The 8733-nt window shown below is 38.0% G+C and overlaps 1 non-coding gene across 1 annotated transcript; it reads right to left on the bottom strand.

Moving 5' to 3' along the window:
• Positions 1 to 8311: 8311 nt before the first annotated feature.
• On the bottom strand, positions 8312 to 8419 carry LOC130983736 (small nucleolar RNA R71). The gene has a single exon (XR_009087714.1). It is a non-coding gene; the product is annotated as a small nucleolar RNA R71 (small nucleolar RNA).
• Positions 8420 to 8733: the final 314 nt, after the last annotated feature.

Genomic DNA, 8733 nt, shown 5'->3' on the forward strand with positions numbered 1-8733 from the left:
ATACTGAGCATAAGCTAATAATTCATAATTTTAGTTTTTAGATGTAGTTTTTAGAGAGAGAGGTTCTCTCCTCTCTCTTAGGATTTAGGATTAGGATTCCTCTTAAAGGAATTAGGATTTCTTCTTCTCAATTTTTAGGTTCAATGTTCCTTTTACTTATTTTCTCAATTTAGTTTATGAACTCTTTATGTTTGGATTGATTTTCTTTTATTAATGCAATTTGAGGTATTTCAGATCTATGATTTTTATTTAGCTTTTTATATTCTTGGCTTTAATTGATTAATTGGAGACTCTTGAGTTATCAAACTCATCGTGATCGATAATTGTTATTTTTGCTAATTGATTTGAATTCCAATAACTCTAGTCTTTTCTTAGGAATTGATTAGGACTTGAGGGATCAAATTAATTAGTCCACTTGACCTTCCTTTGTTGAGTAAAGGTTAACTAAGTGGGATTAAAAGCCAATTCTCATCACACCTAATAAGGATAACTAGGATAGGACTTCTAATTTTCATACCTTTCCAAGAGATTTTCTAATTATTAATTTATTTTCTTGCCATTTAAATTACTTGTTCTCTATTTCAAAAATCCAAAATATACATTTTTCCATAACCAATAATAAAACACACCTCCCTGCAATTCCTTGAGAAGACGACCCGAGGTTTGAATACTTCGGTTATTTATTTTTATTGGATTTGCTTAAGTGACAAACAAAACTTTTGTACGAAAGGATTTTCTGTTGGTTTAGAAACTATACTTATAACGCGAACTTATTTGTGAATTTCTTTACCGATAGAAAGTCCGATCGTCAAAATGGCACCATTGCCGGGGAATTGCAAACGTGTGCCTTATTATTGGTTATTGTAATTATTTGCTTTTTAATTGATATTTTTTCAAAAATTACAAAAAAATTCAGATTTTTATTTTAAAATTTTTTTATCTTATCTTATCTTAGTTTTAAATTTCAAAATTCAAATCTCTTTCAAAAATCATATCTTTTTCAAAATCTTATCTTATCTTATTTCAAAATCAAAATTTCGAATTTCAATATTTAAAATTCCAAAATTCAAAATTCAAAATTCAAAAATTTAAATTTAAAATTCAAACCTTTTCAAAATTTAAACCTTTTTCAAATCTTTATCTTATATTGTTATTAGTATTTCTAGTTTTAGGAGTTTATTTTCATTAATTTTTATTAGTTTTTATTTCCTTTAGATACTATGAACTCTCACCCATTTGGTTATGAGTTTGGTTATAATCATGTTGCAGGAAGAGGAGATTACAATAAGAACATGCATCAAGGATGTGAGAATCAAAGATGGGAGGAGTCACAAGGATTTAATCAACCCTCATGGCAACAGCCACCTCCAATGGACTATCAACAACCGTTCTGTGATGCATATCAAGGCAATGGCTATGGTGAGCGCTCTTTTAATTATCAACAACCACCACCATATGCCTATGAACCCCCTCCTAAACATGTCTTTGGACCACCATACTCACAAGCCCCTTTCCACCATTCACCTACATATGACCCTAACCCGTATCTACCATACCAACCACCTTATGAGCCATATGACCCATATCTAGAACCACCCCAATTCCAAACCAACTATTCCCGAGAACCACCACTTCCCTATGTACCATGTCCATATCCATCACTTCAAGAATCAAGGGAGCGTTTTGAGGAATCGGTGGAAAAACTTAATGCAACCCTTCGCCAACTAGACCAAGCGATAAATCAGTTACCTTTCCGATGTTTGGATACTCAAGGAACCCCCATGGCTTCATGTGAGCAATCTAATGAAGAACTTAGCATGAAGGAGATATTAGACTCTCCGATGGACAGTAAGGAGCATGAATTTGTATTGGAACAAGTGGAGGAAGCCATAATAGTTGCAGAGGAAGAAGTGGTTGAAGATTTAGGAGATGCTGAACCTCCATGGGAAGGTCAAGTCATAGAGCCTCCTTCCAAGACGTTTGAAATTGATGTTGAGGAAGGTGTACAACCTCCAAGGCATATCATAGTTGAAGACTTGAAAGAGGTTGATCAAGAGATGGAGATTCAAGAAGAAGAGGCACAACCTCCCATGCCCTTGGTGAGCAAGAAGAAGAGATTGAATTGGAAGAAAGCTACCAAGAGGAAGAGGTTAATATTGAAGAAGCTTACAAGGAGGTGGAAGTTGTCAAAGAAGAGCACAAGTGAGTGGAGCTTGCAAGATCATTAGAAACACCTCTCCCAAAGCCATTACCGTCCAACACAATGTTCAAGTGGGTAAAATTCTTATCCTTGACCTTTACTTTCCCACTTGAATATGGGCTTCTAGAGACGGATGGTCAACTTAGAGCTCTTTGTGGCATTAAGAGTAAGAGGAAGATGATTAGTGGTTGGAGTTATCAAGCAAGGTTCAACATGGTTGTGCGCTCAAAGTTTAAATGCAAAGGTTGGTGTAGAGCTCAATTGAATAGGTCTAGGATGTTGTTTGGCCACTTCAGTGAGAATTTAGACTGCTTGCCACCTGGATGGAACAATATTGCTCAACAAGAAGACGGGTGCAAAAGTAAGATTTGGGACCCCGAAATTCATTCTGGCAATCAACACTCTTGGAACCTTGTCACTTGCTTTAACTTGCTTGAAGGCTTTCTGCGCCTAGTTTGGGATACCGGAGGCTACTGGAATTCCATAAATTGGTGGAGATTTTTGGATGAATTCAAGCACAAGCCACCATAATAGAGAGCTCACCAAATGTCCAACTTAACGAGTTTAACTAAAAGTGCTAGGTGGGAGACAACCCACCATGGTATGATCGTTCCTTTTTAAATTTAATTCTATTTTGTTTTGTTTGTTTTTGAGTTTTATTTTATTTTATTGAACCTGGAATTATTTATAACATCTGCATCAGTATCTGTATACTGCATTATGCATAAAAAAAACACACAGGCGACGCGTAAGTGTCGCTGACGCGTCCGCGTCACAAGTGCATTAGGAAGAAAAGAAAAGTGAACAGAAAGTCATACGAAAGTGTGGCTGGAGGCGTGCCTCAGGCACAAATACGCCCACGCGACCGCGTCGCTGACGCGTTCGCGTCGTTTGCGAAATAGCCTCCCCACGCATCCGCGTCACCCACGCGAATGCGTGGCCCTGTAAAATTGACGTAAATGGGTGCATGGCAGAGAGTTATGATAGTGTAGGGCTAGATTCGTGCTAGAAGCACAAGCCCTATCACGCGAACGCGTGATTCACGCGAACGCGTGATTCACGCGTCCGCATCGTTTTTGAAAAATAGCCATTCCTGCGATCGCGTCACCCACGCGAACGCGTCACCCAGATTTTTGGCAAAATGAGTTTGAAACAGAGAGTTGCGCGAACGCGAGGCTGCACTCGCGCCAATCGCACAAATCAGGCCACGCGATCACGTGATCCACGCGTCCGCGTCACCTGACCTTATCGCACACCACGCGACCGCGTCACTCACGCGTCCGCGTCGCTTGCGCCGCACAACTTATCCAGATCAGCGCCAATTATCTTATCTTTTCTTTTTTAATCCTAATTTCTTCTATCTTTTCTTCTTTCTTCTCTCTTTCTTACTTTATCTCTTTAACTTCTCATCCCTCTTCACTTCAATTCTATTTTACTTAATTTATTTGCATATTTCATTCATTGTATTTTAATTTTGTGCAGATTTTTCTTTTCTTTTCTAAATTTATTATTTTTCCATTGGTGTTACTTGTTCATATTCAACTGTTGCGTCTTTTCTTGAATTATTTTGGTGCTTCATGACTTGTTTTATTTTGATTGGGTAATATTATTTAAATCAATGCTAATCTTTTATGATACTTGTACCCCTCTTGCATTGACATGAGCTTATACTATCTTGCATTACCCACACTCTTTTCCCCATTGTTGCAACTTTTGTACTATTGATATGTCATTTGCTTCTACTATTTTCTCACTTGCATGTTGTAGCTACCATGTAATTGAGACCCTTATTATTTGGCATTAACCCACCCATACTTTATTTATTTTCTTATCTTTCTTTCTGGGTTACTTTTCTTCTTTTCCTCTTCTTTCAGGTTGGCCACCAAAGAAGGGAAAGGGAAAGCTTCTCAATGGGGCGAACAACAAGTCCATCTACATAATCCACTAAAGAAAGAGAATCAGTTGGAGCAACCCATCCACTTGTACATCTTAGCATGCACCGAGGACGGTGCAAAGCCTTAAGTGTGGGGAGGTCAATACCGACTTCCATGGGTTAGTTACTTCATATTTTAACACCAATGTTTAATTTTCTTTGTTAAATTAGTTGTTGCATTTGCATTTTTGTTTGATTTTGTGCATATTTTACCACTTGGTTGAAGTAATATTTTCTTTTTCAAGAAACTTTTTATAGCATTTCACTAATTTGAATTAAACTTTTTGAAAAACTTGTTTGAAAAAATTATTTTGGAACATGGTTTAGAGCTCGAACACACAAAACCAGTGAGATTTTAAGCCTATTTGAATTGGTTGCATTCTATCAACCAATATTTTATTTTTGGTGTGTGGTTTTCTCTCTAAAATTGTCATATTTGTCTTGCTTAATTCTATATTTTCATTATTTGATGTATGCATGCACTTATATGATTGAGGCCTTATTTCACTAAGCTTACATACCCATATGGCCTTACCTTTTATTATCCTTTTGATGAGCGGATAATTTGTATGCTTTTTGGCATTGTTTTTAGTATGTTTTTAGTAGTTTGAGTTGAGTTTTTAGTATATTTTTATTATTTTTTAGTTAAAATTCACTTTTCTGGACTTTACTATGAGTTTGTGTGTTTTTCTGTGATTTCAGGTATTTTCTGGCTGAAATTGAGGGTCCTGAGCAAAAATCTGATTCAGAGACTGAAAAGGACTGCAGATGCTGTTGGATTCTGATCTCCCTGCACTCGAAGTGGATTTTCTGGAGCTACAGAAGCCCAATTGGCGCGCTCTCAACGGCGTTGGAAAGTAGACATCCTGGGCTTTCCAGCAATATATAATAGTTCATACTTTGCCCAAGATTTGATGGCCCAAACTGGCGTTCAAAGTCACCCTCAGAAATTCCAGCGTTAAACGCCGGAACTGGCACCTAAATGGGAGTTAAACGCCCAAACTGGCATAAAAGCTGGCGTTTAACTCCAAGAAGAGTCTCTACACGAAATTGCTTCATTGCTCAGCCCAAGCACACACCAAGTGGGCTCGGAAGTGGATTTTTATGTCATTTAATCATCTCTGTACACCCTAGGCTACTAGTTTTTCTATAAGTAGGACCTTTTGCTATTGTATTGAGAGCTTTTGATCATGTTTTATGATTGAACTCACTTTGGGAGGCTGGCCATTCGGCCATGCCTAGACCTTGTTCTTATGTATTTTCAACGGTGGAGTTTCTACACACCATAGATTAAGGTGTGGAGCTCTACTGTACCTCGAGTATTAATGCAATTACTATTGTTCTTCTATTCAATTCCGCTTGTTCTTTGTCCAAGATATCACTTGTTCTTCAACTTGATGAATGTGATGATCCGTGACACTCATCATCATTCTCACCTATGAACAAGGTGACTGACAACCACTTTTGTTATACAAAGCAATCAAGGCTCTGGTGAATATCTCTTGGATTCCTGATACACGATGCATGGTTGATCGCCTGACAACCGAGTGCTCGCCTGACAAACGAGCCAACCATTCCGTGAGATCAGAGTCTTCGTGGTATAGGCAAGAACTGATAGCGGCATTCAAGAGAATCCGGAAGGTCTAACCTTGTCTGTGGTATTCTGAGTAGGATTCAATGATTGAATGACTGTGACGTGCTTCAAACTCCTAGCAGGCGGGGCGTTAGTGACAGACCCAAAAGAATCACTGGATTCTATTCCAGCCTGACCGAGAACCGACAGCTGATTAGCCATATGCTGTGACAGAGCATAGGAACATTTTCACTGAGAGGATGGGAGGTAGCCACTGACAACGGTGAAACCCTACATAAGCTTGCCATGGAAAGGAGTAAGAAGGATTGGATGAAGACAGTAGGAAAGCAGAGAGACGGAAGGGAAGGCATCTTCATACGCTTATCTGAAGTTCCTACCAATGAATTACATAAGTACCTCTATCTTTATCTTTATGTTTTATTCATCATCTATACCCATTTGAGTCTGCCTGACTAAGATTTACAAGGTGACCATAGCTTGCTTCATACCAACAATCTCCGTGGGATCGACCCTTACTCGCGTAAGGTTTATTACTTGGACGACCCAGTGCACTTGCTGGTTAGTTGTGCGAAGTTGTAGTGATCACAATTTCGCGCTACCAAGTTTTTGGCGCCGTTGCCGGGGATTGTTTTGTGTATGGACAACTGACGGTTCATCTTGTTGCTTAGATTAGGTATTTTTTCTTCAGAGTTCTTAAGAATGAATTCTAGTATTTCATGATAATCTGTTGAAATCTGGCTGGCTGAGAAGCCATGTCTAATCTTATTGGACCGAGGTTTCAACTGATCATCACAAGAGCTTGTTGATCTCCATCAATCTTGCTATTGGAGCAATGATCTGCTAAGGCTTGGCTGGCCATTGGCCATGTCTAGTGTTTTGGACCGAAGCTTTCTTTGAAAGCTTGGCTGGCTGTGAAGCCATGTCTAATTCCTGGACCGGAGTCTTAGACTAGCATTGCAATGATTCCTGGAATCCAAACTGAGAATTCTGAAACTTTTATTTTCTATTTTCATATAATTTTCGAAAAAGCACAAAAAAATTTCAAAATCATGAAAAACCAAAAAGATTTTATGTTTCTTGTTTGAGTTTAGTGTCTAATTTTAAGTTTGGTGTCTTGCATGTATTGTTTATTTGATCTTGGTTCTATTTTCAAGTCAATAGTACAAGGAACTGAAGATTCAGAACATGCAGCAGAGGAATTACACAGAAAAAGCTGGGCGTTCAAAACGCCCAGTGAAGAAGGACAGACTGGCGTTTAAACGCCAGCCAGGGTACCTGGTTGGGCGTTTAACGCCCAAAAAAGTAGCATTTTGGGCGTTAAACGCCAGAATGGATACCATTCTGGGCGTTTAACGCCAGGATGGCACAAAGGGGAAGATTTTGTTTTCAAATCAATTTTTTTTCAAGTTTTCAAAGTTTTTCAAAATCAAATCTTTTTCAAATCATATCTTTTCAATCACATTTTTTTCAAAATCAATTTCTTTCCTTTTTCAAAGATACTTGCTAACAATTAATGATTTGATTGAACATTTCAAGTATGTTGCCTTTTCTGTTGAGAAAGGTTTAATGTTTGAATCATATCTTTTCTTGATAGCCAAGTTATTAATTTTAAAAATCAAATCTTTTTAAACTTGTTTTCAAATCATATCTTCTCAATCACATTTTTTTTAACCAATCATATCTTCTTAACCTCATCTTTTTCAAAATAGTTTTCAATCAAATCTTTTTGACTTCTAATTTCAAAATCTTTTTCAAAAATCACTTGATTCCTTTTCCACTGTGAGTTTTCGAAAATTATCAATCAATTTTTCAAAATGATTTTAAAAACTTTTTAATTAATTTTCGAAAATTCTCTTCCCCTCTTCCCACATCCTTCTATTTATGGAGTACCACTCCTTCTCAATGCACAATTCGAACTCTATCTGATTAAGTTCGAATTTTCTACCTCTGTCTTCTATTTTTCTTTTCCTCTGACACCTCAAGGAATCTCTATACTGTGACATAGAGGATTCCACATTTTCTTGTTCTCTTCTCTTTCATATGAGCAGGAGCAGAGACAAAGGCATTCTTGTTGAAGCTGACCCTGAACCTGAAAGGACCTTGAAGCGAAAGCTAAAGAGAAGCTAAGGCACAATTCTCTATAGAGGACCTAACAGAAATCTTCAAAAAAGAAGAAGACATGGCAGCCGAAAACAACAACAATGCAAACAATGCAAGGAAGGTGCTGGGTGACTTTACTGCACCTACTCCCGATTTCTATGGGAGAAGCATCTCTATCCCTGCCATTGGAGCAAACAACTTTGAGCTTAAGCCTCAATTAGTTTCTCTAATGCAACAGAATTGCAAGTTTCATGGACTTCCATTGGAAGATCCTCATCAGTTTTTAGCTGAATTCTTGCAAATCTGTGACACTGTCAAGACTAATGGGGTAGACCCTGAGGTCTACAGACTTATGCTATTCCCTTTTGCTGTAAGAGACAGAGCTAGGACATGGTTGGATTCACAACCTAAAGAAAGCCTGGACTCATGGGAAAAGCTAGTCAATGCCTTCTTGGCAAAGTTCTTTCCACCTCAAAAATTGAGTAAGCTTAGGGTGGAAGTCCAAACCTTCAGACAGAAGGATGGAGAATCCCTCTATGAAGCTTGGGAAAGATACAAACAATTGATCAGAAAATGTCCTTCTGACATGCTTTCTAAATAGAGCATCATAGGTATTTTCTATGATGGTCTCTTTGAACTATCCAAGATGTCTTTGGATAGCTCTGCTGGAGGATCTCTTCATTTGAAGAAGACGCCTACAGAAGCTCAAGAGCTAATTGAAATGGTTGCAAATAACCAATTCATGTACACTTCTGAAAGAAATCCTGTGAACAATGGGACTAATCAGAAGAAATGAGTTCTTGAGATTGATGCTCTGAATGCCGTTCTGGCTCAGAACAAGATATTGACTCAACAAGTCAATTTGATCTCTCAAAGTCTGTCTGGAATGCAAAATGCACCAAGCAG

This window comes from Arachis stenosperma, chromosome 5, assembly GCF_014773155.1.
Source record: "Arachis stenosperma cultivar V10309 chromosome 5, arast.V10309.gnm1.PFL2, whole genome shotgun sequence".
Taxonomy (NCBI): domain Eukaryota; kingdom Viridiplantae; phylum Streptophyta; class Magnoliopsida; order Fabales; family Fabaceae; genus Arachis; species Arachis stenosperma.